This window comes from Xenopus laevis, chromosome 7L, assembly GCF_017654675.1.
Source record: "Xenopus laevis strain J_2021 chromosome 7L, Xenopus_laevis_v10.1, whole genome shotgun sequence".
In the NCBI taxonomy this organism is placed as follows: domain Eukaryota; kingdom Metazoa; phylum Chordata; class Amphibia; order Anura; family Pipidae; genus Xenopus; species Xenopus laevis.
In genome coordinates, this window is record NC_054383.1 from 107,351,063 (window position 1) to 107,369,371 (window position 18,309).

General features: G+C 35.1%; 1 long non-coding RNA gene across 1 annotated transcript; it reads left to right on the forward strand.

Moving 5' to 3' along the window:
* The first annotated feature begins 5,647 nt into the window (after nucleotides 1-5,647).
* Nucleotides 5,648-7,416, forward strand: LOC108695864. Its single transcript, XR_005962666.1, has 3 exons — nucleotides 5,648-5,889; nucleotides 6,448-6,619; nucleotides 7,334-7,416. It is a non-coding gene; the product is annotated as an uncharacterized LOC108695864 (long non-coding RNA).
* The last annotated feature ends 10,893 nt before the right edge of the window (nucleotides 7,417-18,309 follow it).

An 18,309-nucleotide genomic window follows, 5' to 3' on the forward strand; every position in this document is an offset into this window, starting at 1 on the left:
AATGCAACAAGGGATCTGAGCAGCTTACAGAGAATTTTTTTAAATATTTGAAAACAGCGAACTGGCATCAGAAGAGCCAATATGTGATATTACAAGGATTATTCACGGATGCCTATACTGATATTATGTCGAAATATGAAACAAGGAAACTAGGTAATTATTTGCAGTTTAAGAATCTTGTGATACTGAGTTTTGGAATATAGCTATTTTTCCATATTTTAATCATGTGTGTATATATATATATATATATATATATATATATGTGTGTGTGTTTGTATAATTTTCTTTTTCATGTTATAAATATGCATTAGTAAGTTAAGTTTAATAAAATTAAATCTCAAATCTTAAAAAATGAAACAAGTTATTATAATATCCAACTCTTTCTGTTACAGATCATATTGGACTGACTGACTTGTACGCGACATATAGAAAAATGCTGATTTCTATGGAGGCCACTAGATTAAAAGGTAATTAAACCTCATTAGGAATGATCTGAGCAAATAGCAGAAACAGTGGGTTAAATATAGTTGTTCTCAGGGTCAAACAGTAGTTTGCCATGAACCAGGGAAAATCATAAGGCCCCGTCTTTGCATAAAATTTAATCCTTAGTTTAGAATTTAAATTATAATTTTAATTACAAGAAAAAGGGGTGAACGCAGGTTGAGACGCAACATGCTGCATTTTTTCCTGCGTTCGGGGCCTACACGCGCCTGTGTGAGTACAGCCCCATTTGAAATAATGAAATGCGTCTATTCCTGCACTCCCCTGCGGCTGAACGCCGAAAAATGGAACACAGGGGAGCACAGGTAAAAACGCTCATGAGTAAGAGCCCTTAGAGATGTGGGTGGATAAAATCATGGGATAAGGAATCTGTTGGTAAAGCTAAAGCAACAGAAATGGGGCAACCGACAGGGGCCCAACACCCACTGGGAAATAGAACACTTTTTATTAATCACAGATCCACTAATAGATCCAAAAAAATCTAATAGTTTATGTTATAGTAAATGCCTTGTCTTTTTTGTTTTTTTAGGAATCAATCTTGTTAAATTAATGGAAGTACAGTTTCAAGAGCTAAAGATGAAAGTTGACGCCATATTTACCATCTTTGAAAATGAACGTAAGTGGTGTAACTATATATATATATAAATCTCTGTATACATATCTTATTATACTGTGAGCTTCCGGTAGCAAAACCCTAGGCCCCAGCACAGATTTTAGCACATAAATGGAGACTGACCACCTTAAAGAATTCAAATTGCCGCTTTGCTGGCTTTTATTTGCAAAAAACACAAAATCTTCAGCCCACTGGCTTCACATGGGGAAATCACATATGCGTCAGTCACATCATAGCAATAACAGTCCAGCTTCACACCCTCACTGGTGTTCACTTTACTCACAGTTGAGTTTAGCCCTTAATGGCTTTCAGCAGACCACAAATCCCAGAATCCTCTCTGGGCACACTTGAGACACTCTTGTCTCCTGGGAGTGGTTTCTCTTGTCCTCTCTCCAGACTATTGGAGCGATCGACAACTCAGGGGAATCACTCTTGTTCCCTGGTGCTCACAAGCACTCCTTTCCATGGCCCCTCACCCTCCTTCACTCCAGGAGGTCTCTATGGGGAAGCAGCAGCCCTGGGGTGTTGCTCCACACCTCCTTTTAACTATCCTTAATTAACTCTTAACTGCCTTTAGCTTGGCAGCTGCAAAACCCTTACATGGAGCAAGGGATGGAAGCCAACCCTGCCCACTCCATCCACTCCAGGGACCCTTAATCCAGCTTTTACCAAGCTGGTTCAGAATTTCCACAGCTTTACTTGCTGCAGCACCACTGGAGTTTTGATTGGTGAAATACACACAATATCGTGCCCTTTAGACACCCATATCTTACACTATATATATATATATATATATATATATATCTCTTATTTTCTTATTCCAATATCAAATTATAATAATATAATAATTATATTATAATATTCTATTCAAGACTCTGTGTGACAGCACTAATTAAGTCATTTTTGAATATTTGTGATTACTGTGAAATAGATACGATTCCAAGTAATTTTTCTTTTGTTTTCCTTTTTAGGGACCTGTCCAAATCTGAAAAGTAAGTTGGCTCTAAACACTATGGTAATAATTATTATGTATAGCATACTGTATTACATTTTGATCCCTAGAAGCAGAAAAGAAATGCAATGTATCCATAGCCCCTGATGCTTTCTGTTAGATTTATCAGTGCACTCATTTATGAACCAAAACAGATAATTTAATTATAAACCACCATACTTTAGAGGGTAATTATCCATATAACTGTGTTGTGTGAATCCCGGTCTGTATTTCACACCAGCAGGGTGAAGTAGGGGATAAGCTTATAACAACGATATTCTGTAATCTACAAATAAATAGGATTCCCAGATTCACTCCAACTTTATGCTAATTAGTGGTCTCCTGCTAGCTTCAAGCCCTCACCAAACACCCATTCATATAAGCAGCTAGTGTTATGTACTACAGATATGGGACCTGTTATCCAGAATGCTCGAGACCTAAGGTTTTCTGGGTAAGGGGTTTTTCTGTCATTTGGATCTCCATACTTTGTCTACTAAAAAACACATTAAACTAACCCAAACAAGGATTCATTATATTTTAGATGGGATCAAGTACAAGGTAAAGTTTTATTATTATAGGAAATCATTTATATGAAAATATATTAAATAAAAAAAAATATATATATATATAAATATATTAAAAGGGAGTCTATGGGAGATGGCCTTCCTATAATTTGGAGCTTTCCGCATAACGAGTTTCCAGATAACAGACCCTATACCTCTACAATATTTATGCTTTAGTTGCCTTTTAATGTAGAAATGGTTATATCTGGCTTAACTCTTGCATGTAGTAACACTTGTCTTGTCTTTTTTTCTTTTTATAGATGACTCAAACTGCGGTAAGTGAAACTACATTTTTTACGGGTGTTCTATATTTATATAATATTTTGATCCTTAAAGGGGTGGTCACCATCAAATACATTTTTTTGTATGTTATAGAATGGCCAATTCTAAGCAACTTTTCAATTGGTTTCAATTTATTTATAGTTTTTGAATGATTCGCTTTCTTCTTCTGACACTCTCCAGTCATTGACCCCATTTAAACAATACATACACAGAAAGATTACACATATATTGTTACTTTGAATTGCTCATTTCTATTCAGGCCCCCTCCTATTCATATTCCAGTCTCTCATTTAAATCAATGCATTGTTGCCAGGGAAATTTGGACCCTAGCAACCAGATCACTGAAATAGAATATCACTATACACATCATGCTAAAAGTTAATTTAAAGGTGAACAAACCATTTGATGATTGCAGGATCATTTTTACATATTTTTATTAAAACACACTTTACTGAAATAACATATTTCAGCTCTTTGTCCTGTCTGGTATGTATTGCTCTGTCCTGTATGTAACTGGACATCCCTAGGACATCTGGTGCATGTGGGATGTACAGAGAGCGAGCAAATAGTCCTCTTTTTCTAATCCCACTTATTTAAACTGAAAATGAATCTGACATGTCTAAATAAGCTGCAGTACTTGACACGTAGGGGCATATTTATCACAGGTCGAATTTAGAGTTTATGGGAGTTTCTAAAAACTCCCATAAACTCGAAATTTGAAGAAAAAAAATTCAATCAAAATTTATTTAAAAAATGTAAAAAAAATTTAAATTCTGGTGAATAGGATCAACCTGCAAACTCGAATTGAATTCAAATCAAATTCTAATTTGGACTATTCCCTAGTTGAATTACACCAAAATAAACTCGAAAATTCGAATTTAAAAATTCTAATTTTCAAATCGACCCTTTGATAAGTCTGCCCCATAATAAACACAAACTGTACATGTTTTGTCCCAGTCATTTAAACACGCATGTAGTAATATGAACCACTGATTCTCTAACTCTCACAGCTGTTTTTTAGTCATCTCTCATTTGCATAATTTATACTAATGTCAAATCTCTTTTTCTGATTCAAGGTGTTATGGAACAACAAATTGTCAGCTGTGATACATGTCAACGACAGACGTTACTGTGTGTCGGAGGCACAAATGAAAACAAATGCGATGGTTAGTTTTTATTGTTTCATGTTTATATATATATATACTATACTATTAGGAAAGCTGAGTTTTTGTCCACTAATAAACTGTTTTTTTTCCTTTCAGAAATGGTAGCTAAATGTCCCATGTGTGTGTGCCATGGAGGATCATGCTATGGTAAGTTATCTGACATATTCCTAATTGGCATTAATATATTTAATATTGTATGGCTCTGATCAATGGGTGTCCTTTCCTGTTTATTCTTTGGATATGTCCTCCATTTGAGCCAGTTACACCATGAGTTAAATATAACAAATGTGCCAGTAAATAAAAAATACTAATTGTATCAATGTCTCTGCAGATAAGAAAACCAAGAAGAATTGTGATGCGTGCCCAGGATACATGAAATGTCTGAATGAAGTTTTGCAGTGTTCAAGTAATTATTCTGTTTTTGTTTTTTCATTTCAAACCCAATAACACAGTCATGAAAAAAGTGCAATTTAATTTATATTTAAGGGGGTTATTTATAAAAGTCCGAATTTATCTCAATATTTTCTGCTACAAACTCTGATCAAATCGGCTCGGGTTTTTTATGCTTATTTGTTATTATATTGTCCCAAAAATTAGCTTTGCGTGAAAAATCTGATTTTCACTATTTTTTTCAAATTTTTCATCCGATTTTCAAGATTTTTTCGGAAACTTCGGTGTATTGCATGAAATCCAGCGCACATCAAAAAATCATTGGGACTTCGCCCATTGACTTATATGTAACCTCGACAGGTCTGAGATGCTGGATTTTCTGATTCAGACTTTTCCATCCTTGGGGTTTAATACATTTCCAAAAAATTTATTTTTTTTTTAAAAAAAAAAATCGGAATTCATTAAAAAAAATCATAAACTTTACGAGATTTTTGCATTCGGAGTTTAGTAAATAACTCCCTTAGTGTGAGCAAAGTAAGTTTATTTTACCCCAAACAAAGACATGCAAAAGCGATAATGTGAAAATTTAGCACCGTCGCCACATAACATGCATTTTAACAAATAGCAGTTTATTCTTTTTAACATAAATAATTATTTTTATAATCCTCTAGCTGAACAAATAGAAATTCATGAAGACGAAACTTTGGGTCTCAAATGCAACATCAAGTTTCTTGCCAGCATCGAAGAAGAGATCGAATATGTTTATGATAAGGTAATGTTCCCTAATGGGCAAATTTAATGATTTATAATTTAATATATTTTTGCATGGGAGCGTTGTGTGTCTGGCCTACAGGTGAGGGCAAAGCAATACCCACCCCTGATCTACCCAAATTCCTCCTCCCCTCATACTGTGAGCAATGCCTTGACTCTTTTAGCAAGAAGAAAACCGGCACTCAGAGCTCAATGCGTGCGGGCAAAGCCCTGCGTGTTTATTGTGAAACAGCAGATATTCAGAGAGTGGGATTCAGAGAGTGGGGAGATTCAGTGCATTGAAGTTAGATAAGGGCTGAACCTAGGGGAATGCAAGCAGAAGATTTAAATGCCCAGCACTGCCCTACCTTTGCACCCTAGGCATGTGCCGCTTCTGCTGGAGAGAATATAAGAGGCTATAGAAGGGTACAATAAAGAGTATGCAAATGTGTGTCTGAACATTTCTTTTTGCTTTTCAGAGAATTAATTTCAGGATCCATCCACTGAAAGTTGACAGCGAGCCGTACTTCGTTAAACACTATGCTACCAGTCAAGACTCAGGACATTATACCTGCACCGCGAGGTCCAAAGAATCAAAGTTTCCTTTTGCCAAGGCAGACTTTATAGTAAAAGGTATGTATAATTTATTTACTATGAAAATTATCTATGTAGCACTTTACATGTAGTAGAGTCCTGTGCGGGGCCAATTTCTAAGACCTGGATCCGACCCAAAACCGCAGCCCGCGGCACGAACCGCAACCCGCATATTTACCCACTTTGATCTGGTACTGGACCCACAACCGCCTTATCCGCAACGCGCTGACCACCATCAAACAGGAAGTGGTGGTGCTGATAACCGGAAGTGACGTCATCAAAAGTGGGCGGGACAGAAACAAGTTGTGTAAAACTTCAAACAGAGTAAAATATAGACAATATTACATAAGATAAGAAATTTAGATGAGACCCGCGGGTATACCCGCACCTGAAAATCCTCCCCTCATTCCGCAGGGTGCCTGTTTTTTTTGCGGGTACCCGACCTGCTGCAGGACTCTAACATGTAGTATACAGCTGCAGATTTTATTTTCAGTATGATGTACCTTTTCTATTCATAACTTGTAATAAATATGCTTATTTTTATTTGGATGTTACCTATCACCTAACCACTGTTCTGTTTTGTTCTCACATTTGTAGTTGTGGAATCAGAATCAAGATCTATGCATTTGCATCACCCAGATATTGAGGTTCTTCCCACTGTTTTGTCTGGCGATATCAAAGAAGAAGACGGAGATGATGATGAGTTTTATACGTCGATTCTTATTGCTGTTGTCTATGCCGCTATATTAATCATGGTTATGTGTGCATTGTAAGTGTGTGAATTTATTTAAATGTCTTTTAATAGTAGCCCCACAATCTAGTTGATGTGTAGAACAGTAATTATACTTAGGAAATGTACTGTAGGACATCTTTTTTAATTCATTGCAAATAAAAGCTCCCATAGTGCAATGAAATATGGCGAGATTTTTGACCCTTTATAAAATGAGAGAACAGGCATTTTCCCGCAATAACCAAATTGCCATGAGTAATGTCATTTACTTGTGGTGATTACCAGGTTAGTGAATGGCAAGGTATTTTCTGGTAGATTTGTCAACCACGGTAGCAAATTCTTAACGTGGGTGACAAATCTCCCCATTGCCCTAGGGCTTTCCAGGCTAAATGTTAGCTTTTGGAGCGTTGGGAATAGTCTGGATTAGATAACTGCTTGTAAAGGTAAGAAAAACACAGCAGGCTGAGAGTCCACGCTGCCAAGTAGAATATGAACATGTGTCAGTTATATGGTCCAGAATCAGCAAAAAATAACCAAATTGGCCATTAACAATAAAAGAAAGCCAAGAAGCAAACAATTCAGTTCTAGAAATAGACATTTTTATATACTATCACCAAGCCATGTATTTGGATAAAACATAATATTTTACATTGTTAGAAACCAATAATGACAGAAAATGCTAATACTAATGATGTCCAATGAGTCAAATATAGGTCTAACAAGGCACTTTTTTTTTTTTTTTTGCTCTTTCAGTGCAATAATCTTAATGATTCGGAAAAAACGTTTGAAAGACATCAAAGAAGTTGCAAATCATATGAAAGACATTAAGCGAACGCATACGATTGTGAATATCATGACGTCCCTTATTGAAGAAGATGAATTAAAACTGAATGTTGATCAAACTGTTCTTAGTAATAATCAGAGTAGCGGCAAGTAGTGAAATCTGCAGAAGATATCCAGAAGATATGGAAGAAGCTACGGACAGAAGCTCTACAAAATATTTATTTATATAATTTGATAATATATATACATATATGAGGCTTATTATTTTATTTGATGAAAATATATCATTTTAAATTAACTATTTCAAATGACTTTGTAATTTAACTTTTTTGTAATTTGATATAAAATATCTCATATATATTAATAAAAACCTATATATTTTTATAGATACTTGTCCTTTTGACTTTTCTGTTAATTGTTCATTGGCATTCCAAGTAAAGATCTCACTAATATCACAATTGATAACATCTCTCACAGAGCCTATAAATAAATCCTTAACCATTAAAACAGTTAAACACTTAAACATGTTAAATGTTGCTGAAAACTACTGAAGTGGTTTATTACCAATAGATTAGCCACAGTAGTGCAAGCTATAACACTATATTTATTCTGCAAAATGCTCTATAAGTTCTCTCTGTTTAGGATAGCAGCTGCCATATTAGCTTGTTGTGACATTGCTTCCTGCCTGAGTCTCTCCCTGCTCACAGATTACAATAGGGAGTGGAGGAGAGAGGGGGGAAGGGAAGGAGAGAGGAGCAAACTGAGCATGCTCAAGCCCTAGCCCTGGAGGTTTATACTGAAAACAGAAAGTCTGATATAGAAGCCCATGTGTACACAGGAAATAAATGTGGTGTTTTGTTTTGGCAGAGGACTCAGCAGCATTAGTTTGAGGGTTTACTGGTGTATTTATATAGACCTTTCTGATAAAGCTTACTTATTTTTAGCCTTTCCTTCTCCTTTAAAACATTGAAAAATTAAATAAGCCCAATAAGATTGTTTTGCCTTCAATAAGAATTGATTATATATTAGTTGGGATGAAGTGCAAGGTACTGTTTTATTATTATAGAGAAAAAGGAAATCATTTTAAAAACAATTAATTATTTCATTAAAATGGAGATGGCCATCCCATAATTTGTATCCCTTTAATGCAGTCTTGTGCAATGCAATCGGTAAATATAAGGACCTAATTCATAGACCTCGATCCTTATTTTCCTAGAAATATCTTCGTAATGTTTGCCCGTAATTTTTGAGGTACAGATATGAAATCCAGTATCCGGGAAACCCATTATCCACAAAGCTCCAAATTATGGGAGGTCATCTTTCACAGTCCATTTTTAGAGATTTTAGCAATATTAGCAATTACTAGTATTGTAATAATAAAACAAGACCTTGTACTTGATGGTATTGGGTTTATTTAATGACCACAGTTTGGGTATGATGGTCAGAAATAGTGATGAGTGAATTTGCCCCGTTTTAATTTGCCAAAAAAAATTGTGAAAGTGCTGAAAAATGTGTGAAAAGCATTGAAGTCTATGGCTGACTTTTTTTTTTGCTGCAATTTTTTTGTAACAAAACATATTAGAGTCTATGGGAGACCTTTTTCATACTCCAATTGCATTAATTTTTTTAACTTTTTTCTCACTCCAAAAGCAAGTCAGTGGGTGTTTTTTCTCACTCTAAATGCATTAAAGTGAATGGGCATTTTTTTTTTCACTCAATGCAGTGAAGTGAATGGGCATTTTTTCTCAGGAATTTTTTTTTTAATAGATTTTTGTCAAAAAATCTGCCTATGGCGAAATGTGAAATTTTTCCACAAATCTATGAATGGAGAAATAAAATTGTTCATCGCTAGTGAGAAAGCTTTAATATCATTAGCCAACGGATACCACTTCATGTGTGGAACCCCCACTTCGTAATTGTAAGGGATGCCAAGAAATTTTATATGTGAAATAAGTTGCGTTGGACTGTCTTAGAGCCAATAAGAACTGGTAAGGCCAAATACAATATCTCTTAATATGAGGACACAATAATTAGACAAGGATTATTTCAGCCATTGGTTTGTGTGTCCAAATGGCACTGACCACTCAACCGACAGATTTATATCTCATGTCAAAGAATCATATGTAATAAAAATTACGAAAATTTAATCCAAGCATATTGTAGTTTAACAGAATTTATGTTAAATAAAAGATAACTTTTTAATTTAATACCACTCTTGTGTACATAAAGCAGCCTATTTATCAAACCTCATTTTTTTTTCTAGTCTGCCTTTTAAATGGGAAAACTCAAATTTTTTATTATACCACAAAACTGCTAAAAATTTGAATCCGACAACCTAAATAAAACCTGTAAAGCTTATGTAGAAGTCAATGGTTTTTGTTCCTAAAGAAGTTTCTGTACATTGTGATCTGCATTGTTTTCATACAATAATCCGAAAAGGTCTTGGTTTTCGGACAACAAGTAAAAAAAAAACGAGCACTTCGGGCGTTAGTTTGTATGATTTGAATTGTCATACCTTTTTTTAAGACTTTTCGCACACCAAATTTTTCTAGCTGATTTCTTGATACATTCGTTAAATTCATGAATGTGAGTTAGGTCAAGTTTTAGTAAATACCCCCCTAGGACATTGTTTAATTTAGAAGTCAAGTTAAACAATAAAATGCTACTAACTTGGTAACAAACCAAATTAGTTTGAATGAGGCATAATATACTTTTAACCAAGCCTTATTTTATTTTGTTAATGTGTATTGTAGAGTTTCCAACATGCCATGGTTTTCTCTAAGTAGCCAGCAGACATGCAGTAAATGGATGTGAGCATTTATTAATACATTAAAATATAGGCTCAATATCACCAATGTAGTCAGCCATGCAAGGAATGTATATGTAAAAAAGAAATATGTATATAAAGAAAAGAAATAGCCGACATCCCTTACAGGTCCCTGGGGTTGGACAAGGTCCTACAATGAAATCAGTTCTCCACCCACCTTGAGATTCCATAGACTTCTTTGTATAACATTATCATTTAATTATAAAGTGGCCAGAAAAAGTGTGGTGTATTCCTCCATTATATAAAAAAGCAGCAAGCTCTGTGTGTACATGGGAGCTTTTTAAAGAGCTATTTGTGCAATGTTGTAAATTAAAAAACACATTAAATAATAACAAATTAATACAAAAATACAATTTAATTCAAAACGTGGAGGCCTATTTATCAAAGGTTAACTCAACTCTACGAACATCATGAAAAAGTGATACACCTTTTCTGGAAAAAAAATACTGGCCTTCCTATATATTTATCTTGTTTCCCTATTAATAGCATTGGGATCAACCATCATTTTTACCGGCCAAGCCAGTAAAATACCGGCCAGATAGCAACCCTAGATATATACAGCCTGCCAGCCAGGACACACACAAACTAACAGATGATTTTATCTCTGAGCCGTTGGGGGGATTCCCGCTTACAGTATGTTCCTGAGAAGGACTCCCTTTTTTCTGTACCTTGAGAAGAGCACGCTTTGCTCTTCAGAGCCCTGACATGAACCCCCTTTCCTTGCGCACCCTAAATAGAGAGCACTTTTCTGCCACTGGGGTTCCCACTCTTATTTCACACACAGTAGCACCTGGGACCTTGCAGCACCTTGCTTTCACTCTGACGATTCTCTCTCTCCCAGCACTTCCTACCAACTTGGTTGTATTATAAACAGAGTTTGACTTCCTTGTTGTGCCCAAGTCAATCCTATACTAACCACAGACACACCCAGGTCACCTCCTTGGGTGCATTTCAATGCTTTTACATGTCAAAGGGCAAGTAAAATGTAGGTGCAGGTGACTGAGCTGTTACAGCAGGTGATTGAAGGTAAAGGACAAATCAGAGTGACTCCCAAAAATAATATCTGCAGTGGAAGGGAGAGAAGTGCACCAACAGCTTAAGAGGGAAATTTAAATTTCCAGCCAGTAAAATAAGCAATGTAAAGCAGAAACACTGAAGACTGATCAGGAAGTTTGAAGCAATTACTGTTTCTGAGTCTATGCTTTTTCATGCAGCAAGGGATGAGATTTTTCTGCATTATTTGACTTTTTTGTGTTTTCCCTCCACCCTAGATGAGGCAAATTAGGCACACCTAGGGTTGCCACTCGGCCGGTATCTTACCGGCCTAGCCGGTAAAACACCTTCCAAGACCGGGGCCGGTATTACAAATTTACCGGCAATGCAGTTGCCGGTAATTTGTAATACCCTTAAAAAAGCCCTTGGCCCGCCCCCAATTCACCTTTTTTTCACTGTTCTGGACATTGTGCAATGTTGCTCCGCCCCTTTTGCATCATGATGTGTGGCTCTGCCTCTTTTTGCACCACAACCCACCCCCTTTTTGTGCTCGCCCCCGGAAGGTAATCTTTTTCAGAAAAGGTGGCAAGCCTAGGCACACCTCCCTACATTCTGGAAACAGAAAGAGGGACAAAAAAATTTGCCGTGCTGAGCGTGCCAATTTTTTTACCACGCCCCTTTTGTGGCCACTCCACCTAATGAATTTTACATCCATATACAATGTGCACCTACTAGACTACAACATGATGCAAATTTACCAGATTTTAAAACCTTCATGTGTATAGTGGCTCCTACTACTGCTACCTGGGTTGGTCAAGTGAGAGAGATCAGACCCCACACTCAATATAAATAATGGTTTATTATAGTATTGTTTTTCATGAGCAGAGTGAGTCCCCAAGCTTGCGTGTGTTTATTTCATAATAGTGTCATCCTCAAGTAAAGGTCACCCAAAAGACAACTGCAGCGGATAGCCAGTAACAGTAGGTTTCCAGATTTTTCTTTATGCCTCTTATTTGAGGAGTCAGAACTAGACTACCACTGGTTCTGTCAGGTAAATAAAATATCAGAGAACAGTTATGTTAAACTTGAAAAACCCCAAACAGATGTAATGCTATTTTGGGCTATGTTCTGTCCTCTCTACGTATTACCCTGGGGCAGTGTGTAGTTCGACATGCAGCTAAACCTCCCCTAAATCCAATAAAGAGACTGAGCTTGGAGCCTGTAGATTTTACTGGATAGGCAAGTGGAATAGATAGAAAGCTGAGTGGAGAGTTGAAACTGTAACAAATACAGAAAGCACAATGAGTATGTTTGCAATGAGCAATAATATAAAAAATACGCATATAAACTGCAACATGAAAAAAACGCTAGTTGCCATGAATGTATATGCAGCAATGTCTCTAGGGGGTGCTGGCAGCTGTGGAGGTGATTTGGTGCAACTATTTTGCTTACCAACGATGCTGCTGTGAGGAGAGAATAAACTGTATGCTTCTTCCACACCACGAGCTGTAAAATGGAGTCCTAGCTCTCACATGGCACTGTTTTAGGTCACATGTTGGGAGTATGGTAGCCTGATTAGTTCAAATGCAGTTCTGCCATAAGCCATGTGGAGGTGCAGAACAAATACAGGAAGTGACCTTGTGCACTTACAACAAGTGTCCGAGCGAATGAATTGTGAAATATGATAGCATGGTAGAAGTTTATGCTGGAGACATGACAGGCTATATTAGGTTATGTCAAGCTATGTACAATATAGCAAGGGTTACAATTGTTAACACACAAGACATGGCCTTCACTATGTGGAAGGTATGAAGGAAAGGTGTCGTTGAACTACAGCTTACATATGCTACTGTGCATAAAAATAAAATAAAGGGTGCCAGGTGTTTCTTGCAGCAAACAAACAGAACCGATGTATTAACACAAAAAGCAAACACTGGGTTAATATTCAAAAATCCACAGAGGCAAGGTAGCACGTGCTGGTAAAATGGCAGGACATTCAAGCAAAGGCAGAGTAATGTTACACCATGTGAAGAAGCCAGGGAAGTGTAAGGTTTACTTGTAATGCCCCGTCATGGTCCAGATTCCATACAATGAAATGGATCAGAGAGAAGACTGAAAATCATCCAAATATCTATTGAGAAGGTTATTATCTAGTTTGTATAGGTTTACAGTTCAATCAATAAATAACATTTAAACAGTGAAATAGTTACATAAAGATTTTGGGCCTTTGTTGCTATTATACTGCAGTGTAATAACCCCCTGTCTGTACAAAAATCATTCTTACCCTTTATGCTCTTTTATGGTTTGCTAATGCTTTTAACTTTACTTGCAGGCTGGCTGGTATTATTTAGATAGGTGTGTATTTATATATACAGTCATGGGACCTGTTGTCCAGAAACCTTCAAATTACAGAAATCCTGTCTCCCCTAGACTCCATTTTATCCATGTTATGTTTTAACAACGATTTTCTTTTTTTCTGTATGTCTAAATACAATACAAAGGAGCTAGGTAATTATTAGCAGTGTATAATGGGCAGATTTATCAAGGGTCGAAGTGAATTTGAGGGAATTTTCGAAGTTAAAAAATTCGAAATTCAAAGTAATTTTTTGAATACTTCGACCATCGAATAGGATACTACGACTTCGAATTTACTTTGACTTCGGTTCGAAGTAAAAATCGTTTGACTATTCGACCATTCGATAATCGAAGTACTGTCTCTTTAAAAAAACTTCGACTTCAATACTTTGACAACTTAAACCTGCCGAAGTGCTGTGTTAGCCTATGGGGACCTTCCAGAGCAATTTTCAAAATTTTTTATATTCGAAGGAAAATACGATAAAATAGTTCGAATCGAACGATTTGAAGTACGATCGGAATACGATCGCACAATGAATAAAATCCTCCGACTTCGAATGTCAGACCATTCTATTCTATGCTCGAATTTCGAGGTATTTTCCACTTCGAAATTCGACCCTTGATAAATCTGCCCCTTAGTGTGTACTAACTGTAGTACATGTTTTGTATATAGCTATTTGTTCATTCACTAGTGATTATACAAAGAACAATGTACCCTGTATTGTAAAATATAAGGAAATTAAAAATAACCCAGGAGTTCTGGTATAAACAAAGGCAAAGTTGCTTTTATTCAAGTCACAGAAATCTAATGTGAATTCTAATATCCTAATTACAGAGGGTCATTTTTTTTATAGTACACAATTTTTACTGAATCATGTAAAAAATAAAATTTTAAACATCAATTATAACCAATGACAGAGTAGGGTTGCCACCTCACCAATTTAAAACCGAACACATATGAAATACACAGCCTGCATGGCTATTAGCAATTTATTTAGATGCATGGCTGCACATAAATCCGTTCAGTCAGCAGCATGCATCTAAATGAATTGCTAATTAGCCATGCAGGCTGTGGATTCCATATGTGTTCGGTTTTAAAGGGGTGAGGTGGAAACCCTATCACTAAGCACTACAGTATTCTATACAATATTCATGACTCTTGTGTATTATATAACAAATAAAACATTGTAAATACTTATTTAAATACATTTATTATAGTATCTGATGGTGCCTTTGAATATAAATTTAGAATCACCCAAAAGGGGCAGGTTAAAATGAAGCTGCCTAATAAAAACCGCTGTAAGGGAATTTTAGACATTTTGCAATTCATGTGCAGATGTAAAATAGGTGCGCATTTAAGAGCCTATCAAATATGGCTTTGGTAATCAGCCACATTGCTCTACTTGTCAAAGCACACACTGACGGAAACATAATTATCTGCAAGTAAAGATTAAATGGCTGATATTTATAAAGTGACTGAACGTTGGATATGACAATGTGCTGCTGAAACAGTTGCCTGATCAAAAACGACAATTGTCTGCAAGTAGAAAATATAAATAAAAAGTTTCCACACAGAATTATTAATAGCTACAGCAAAAACATTTCTGTAAGGCAATGGTTAAACAATGGTTTTAGAAGGCACTTGCCCTTAAATAACCCATAATAGGTTTCAACCAGTTTAGACCAGTTATTATGGTACATTATGACATCACAATGGGATCCAAGTAAGGCGTCGGCTGCTTGATTTCAGATGATGATTTTGCTTTGTATTTATTTAGAAGCACAAGCAAAATCATTTTTTTCATCTTAAAATGAAGTTTTGTATTCTATTTTTATTTATTAAACAAGCAATAACAGGGTTATTATTATTTATTAAACAATCCATAACAGTTCAGACCAGTTATTATCATGCATTATGACATTACCAAGCAGTGCAGACTAGCTATTGTCATGCATTATGACATCATAAAGCAAACAAGACGACCAATTGCAATACATTATGACATCACAATGGGATCCAGCAGGTGTCAGCTGTGTGATTTCAGCTGGTCATTTTGCTTAGTATTTCTTTAGAAGCACAAGCAAAATATTTTTCCCATCTTAAAATGAAGTTTTTTATTCTATCATTATTATTATTATTTTTTATTCCAATTATACATACTTTCACACATTTATCATGTCTAAAATGCAACAAGGGATCTGAGCAGCTTACAGAGAATTTTTTTAAATATTTGAAAACAGCGAACTGGCATCAGAAGAGCCAATATGAGATATTACAAGGATTATTCACGGATACCTATTCTGATATTATGTCGAAATATGATACAAGGAAACTAGGTAATTATTTGCAGTATAAGAATCTTGTAATACTGAGTTTTGGAATACAGGTATGGGACCTGTTATCCAGAATGCTCGGGACCTGGGGTTTTCCGGATAACTGATCTTTCCGTAATTTGGGTCTTCATGCCTTATGTCTACTAGAAATTCATTTAAACATTAAATAAACCCACTAGGCTGTTTTTGCTTCCAATAAGGATTAATTATATCTTAGTTGGGAACAAGTACAAGCTACTGTTTTATTTTTACAGAGAAAAAGGAAATCATTTTTAAAAATTTGGATTATTTGGATAAAATGGAGTCTATGGGAGTCAGCCATTCCATAATTCAGAGATTTCTGGATATCTGGTTTCCGGATAAGGGATCCTGTATCTGTATAGCTATTTTTCCATATTTTAATCATGATTTTTTATATATATATATATATATAATATATATATATATATTTTTTTTTTCTTCATGTTATATATATGCATTAGTAAGTTAAGTTTAATAAAATTAAATCTCAAATCTTAAAAAATGAAACAAATTATTATAATATCCAACTCTTTCTGTTACAGATCATATCGGACTGACTGACTTGTACGCGACATATAGAAAAATGCTGATTTCTATGGAGGCCACTAATTTAAAAGGTAATTAAACCTCATTAGGAATGATCTGAGCAAATAGCAGAAACAGTGGGTTAAATATAGTTGTTCTCAGGGTCAAATAGTAGTTTGCCATGAACCAGGAAAAATCATCAGGCCCCGTCTTTGCATAGAATTTCATCCTTAGTGTAGAATTAAAATTATAATTTCAGAAAATTACAAGAAAAAGAGTGAAATGCAAATTATACACACACTGGTTAAGAGATGTGGGTGGATAAAATCATGGGATAAGGAATCTGTTGGTAAAGCTGAAGCAACGGAAATGGGGCAACCGACAGGGGCCCAACACCCACTGGGAAATAGAACACTTTTTATTAATCACAGATCCACTAATAGATCCAAAAAAATCTAATAGTTTATATTATAGTAAATGCCTTGTCTTTTTTGTTTTTTTTAGGAATCAATCTTGTTAAATTAATGAAAGTACAGTTTCAAGAGCTAAAGATGAAAGTTGACGACATTTTTACCATCTTTGAAAATGAACGTAAGTGGTGTAACTATATATATATATATATATATATATATATATATATATATATATATATATATATATATATATATATATATATATATATCTGTATAAATATCTTATTTTCTTATTCCAATATTAATATTCTATTCAAGAGTCTGTGCAACAGCACTAATTAGTTTGTTTTTTTAATATTTGTGATTACTGTGAAATAGATACAATTCTAAATAATTTTTCTTTTGTTTTCCTTTTTTAGGTACCTGTCCAAATTTGAAAAGTAAGTTGGCTCTAAACAGATCCCTAGAAGCAGAAAAGAAATGCAATGTATCCATAGCCCCTGATGCTTTCTGTTAGATTTATCATTGCACTCACATATGCACCAAAACAGATAATTTAATTATAAACCACCATACTTTGGAGGGTAATAATCCATATGCGTTGTACGAATCCCGGTCTGTATTTCACACCAGCAGGGTGAAGTAGGGGATAAGCTTATAACAACAATATTATGTTATCTACAAATAAATACAAGGTACAGTTTTATTATAATATTACAGAGAATAAAGAAATCATTTAAATAAAAAAAGTATATATACTGTATATATATATATATAAATATTTAAAAAATGGAGTCTATGGTAGATGGCCTTCCAATAATTTGGAGCTTTCCGGATAACGGGTTTACAGATAACAGATCCTATACCTCTACAATATTTATGCTTTAGTTGCCTTTTAATGTTGAAATTGTTATATCTGGCGTAACTCTTGCATGTAGTAACACTTGTCTTGTCTTTTTTTCTTTTTATAGATGACTCAAACTGTGGTAAGTGAAACTATATTTTTATGGGTGTTATATTATAATATTTTGATCCTTAAAGGGGTGGTCACCTTCCAATTAACTTTCATTATGTTATAGAATGGCCAATTCTAAGCAACTTTTTATTGGTCTTCATTATTTATTTTTTTATAGTTTTTGAATGATTTGCTTTCTACTTCTGACTCTGTCCAGCTTTCAAAGGGGGGGGGGTCATTGACCCCGTTTAAAGAATACATACACAGAAAGATTACAAATATATTGTTACTGTTCTTTTGTATTGCTCATCTTTCTATTCAAGCCCCCTCCTATTCATATTCCAGTCTCATTTAAATCAATGCATTGTTGCTAGGGACATTTGGGCCCTAGCAACCAGATCACTGAAATAACAAACTGGAGAGCTGCTAAATATAAAGCTAAATAACTTAAAAGCCACAAATCATAAAAAATGAAAACAATTTGCAAATTGTCTCAGAATATCACTCTTTGCATCACACTAGG